The sequence below is a fragment of the Mus caroli genome, chromosome 10 (assembly GCF_900094665.2).
Source record: "Mus caroli chromosome 10, CAROLI_EIJ_v1.1, whole genome shotgun sequence".
In the NCBI taxonomy this organism is placed as follows: Eukaryota; Metazoa; Chordata; class Mammalia; order Rodentia; family Muridae; genus Mus; species Mus caroli.
In genome coordinates, this window is record NC_034579.1 from 77,498,638 (window position 1) to 77,502,368 (window position 3,731).

A 3,731-nucleotide genomic window follows, 5' to 3' on the forward strand; every position below is an offset into this window, starting at 1 on the left:
GGACTCTTATGGGCATGGCTAACCCTCCATTCACAGGCATTTCAAGGAGGCCATTGCCTGAATGGGTTTGTTCATTTGGCTTCAGGTGTTCATAGATTTGCTTTGCCAGCACAGAAGGTGTAACTTTAAGGGCTGCTCTTCTCTCTCTCTCTCTCTCTCTCTCTCTCTCTCTCTCTCTCTCTCTCTCATCTATTTAATCTCTCCCTCTCCCCCTCCCCTTCCCTTTCCCCTCTCCCTCTGCCTTCTGAGTGCTGGGATCAAAGGCATGCAGTATCACCACTTGGCTTGAGGGACAATTCTAAGAATGCTTCATGCATTTTTATATGGCTGTAAACAAGCAAAAGAAGAAAACACATATGCATATGTGTGTCTGTGTGAGTAAGTGAGTGTGTGTGTGTGTGTGTTATGGGTGTGCTTACCTATGTTTGTCGACATTGGTGTCTTCCTCTCCTGCTTGCCATTTTTTCTTGAGACAGAGACTCAATGAACCTGGAGATCATTGTTTTGGCTGTGCTGTCTGGCCAGCATCCCCTGGGATCCATTTACCTCTGCCCCCAGTTTTGGAGTTAAAAACATGCGCCTCTGAGCCAATCCAGTTTTTTACACGTGTACTGGGGATTCAAATTTATATCCACATGCTTGCCCAGCAGGCACCTTATCCACACAGCCATCTCATCTCTTCAGTCCCCAAAAGTATTCTATGATATGTCAAAAACTATAAGAGATTATCATTTCAGAATCCACAAATGCAGTTTTACTGGTGCATAGTCATTCCCATCATCTACTTTAGGGCTGTTCCATGGTACAGCAATGATCTGGTGGGGATGGGTGGGAGTGGGACAGAGATTATAGGCCTGATAAGCTTAGGATGTCTACTTTCAGATCTCCATGGAAACAATTCCATTGCAATGATTCTCCCTCCCTCCCTCCCTCCCTCCCTCCCTCCCTCCCTCCCTCCTTCCCTTTCTTTATTTTTTTGAGACAGTTCTCTATGTAGCCCTGGCTATCCTGGAATTCACTCTGTAGACCAGGCTGGCCTTGAACTCACAGAGATCTGCCTGCCACTGTCTCTCGAATATTGGGATTCAAGGCATGTGCCACCACTGCCTGGCAGTAGTGATTCTTAAAATGGAATCTGCATACAGGTCTTCTAGGTTCTTAGAGATTCTGACATAGTAGATCCAGCAAAAGTCGCCATTTCTGAACTCTCTTCTCACTGAGTGGCAGTGATATAGCTTTTCAAATATCTCCTGATCTTCCTCCTCCCTTTATTATGAGATGGGGAACGATTAAGCCCAGGAGAGCCCAGAACTCACTGTGTAGTTAGGATGACCTTGGACTTTGGATCCTTTTGCCTCTACTTCCTGAGTGCTGGGATTGCAGCATGTACCACCACAGCTGTTTTGTATAGCACTGGTGGTCAAACCCAGGACTTTGTGCATGCTAGGCAAACCCCTTAGCCAGTGGCCTACACCCCCATCCCCATTGTGAGCTTCTTGTTGTGTTGGGATTTATTTAAATATGATCATCCTCTACGATCATCGTGGTCTTCCTCCAGATGGAGTGCAGCACAGCCAAGTAGTTTCTCCATGTTTAGCTGTTCCATTCTGCCTCCCTATGGTTATGTCTAACCTGCACATGCGACAGCTTCCTCCTGGCTTAATCCCGTACATGGTTACCAGCTCCATACCTATTGTGCACACCAGTTCCACTGGTTGAGGTTTCAGAGAAAATCCAGGGGTTCATACTATTTAGGGGAGCCTCTTCCTTAGTACCATACTTTGATCTGCACCCCTAAACCTAGATGGAAGGAATCTTACTTTCCTCCAGAGTCGCCTCTCAGCCATTATTTTTAAACTCTTCAAGGTATCTCACCCCATCCTGGAAGTCACTGGGTGCTTAGAGAGAAGTGATTGACTAAGCAGGTACTTAACTTCCAGCATCTAGCACTGTTCCATCTTCCTGAGTTTCAGCCAGAAGAGTAAACTCTTAGTGCATGCATGGGGCACTGGTGTTCCATTTAGAGAAAGTTGCCCCTCCTATTTGGCTGACAAAGTGTTAGCCAGAGGAGGACCTGAGAGCCAAGGGGTGTCCTTCTGTCACTTAGAACTCTGGGCATGACACTGTCTGCATGACACTGTGCAGGGCCCAGGGATAGTAGCCAGCAGGCAGTAGCTGGAAACTGTAGGAACATGAAGATGAAAAACAGGAGGGTTGAGCTGGCGTCCGAGCAATGGGTGGTGTACCATGGGTGTGTCAAGGTGGGATCTGTGCAGTGCAGAACAGAGGAAAGGTGACTGGCTAGCTGCCTTCCAAACCTGGCTCCTCATCTTCCTAAGTACAGTTCCTTCATCTAAGACATATTCTGGTAAAGCTGGGCTCGAGGCACTTACCTGTAACAGTAGCCCTTGGGGGGTAGAAGCAGAAAGAGCAGGAGTCTGAGGCCAAATTGCAACAACCTGAGGGTTGCCAAATTCTCTACTCTAAGGGAAGGAGAATTGGTGGCATCCTCTGGCAACCCTGTACCATCCTTTCTCTCTCCCTCTCCTCGTGCTGCAGCTGCCTTTCCAAATGCACATGCTTACGTGCATACCCTCCCTCCTGCTCGGTAGGCCCCAGATCACAGGAAATAGAACATATCCTGGGCCTGTCTCATAAGGCGTACAGTGGGTACCCTGCACACCAGAGCTGGCTGAGACCTTAATGGAAAGCTTCTCCAGGCTTTTGTAACCACAGAAACAGAGGCCCAGAGATGGGAGTGAAGAGACTTGATTCATGTCTCAGGGACAGAGTCTAGATAGAGCAGAGCCCAAACCTCTTGATTTCAACCCACTTTTCCTCCCCCGTCTTCCCTCTCTCTTCCTTCCCTTCCCCCTCTTCCCTACCCCTCTCCATTCCTCTCCTCTACCCTTCACCAGTTTCATTATTGTTCTCACACGTGGTTAGTTTGGCTGTCAGGAGATCAGCTGATACAGTGAAGAGAAATACTGAATGTGGCAGGTAGCATACAGTTAACGCCCATAAATGAAAATATTACAGGGTTCCAGAAGGGCAGGGGAAACAGTGGGGTCACAGCTTCCCACGTGTCTCCCTCAGAATGCAAAGCTGTGTAAGGTCAGTGTGGATGGAACCTTGGCTACATTTCTTGACTTAAAAGAAGCAGCAATGTACAGACTTTGGGTCTGGCCAATCTTGATGGATGCTGTTTTGTTTCTGTTTTTGTTTGTTTTGTATGTGTGTTGTTTATTTTTGTTTTTAATTGCAAAGGTCTTTATAGTACAGCATATATACACATACATATAGTGGGAGGACTGGAAAGATGGCCCAGTCAGTAGAGTACTTGCCATGTAAACATTAGGACCTGAGTTTGATCCTTAGAACCCACAGAAGAAGAAGAGGAGGAGGAGGAGGGAGGAGGGAGGGGGAGAGGAGAGGGGGAAGGGGAGAGAAGGGAAGGGGAAGAAGACGAAGAAGAAAAAGAAGAAGGAGGAGGAGGAGGAAGAAGAGGAGGAGGAGAAAGTAGGCAGGAAAGAGGAGAAGAAAGAAAAGTTGAGAGCAGTGGCACCCCTGTAATCTCAGTACTAGGAAGGCAGAGGCAAATATATCCCTGAAGCTTACTGGACAGCCTAGTCTATTCGACAAGTTCCAGGCCAGTGGGCACCCGGTCTCAGAATAAAACTAGGTAGGTGGTGTACACACACACACACACACACTCACACACACACACACAC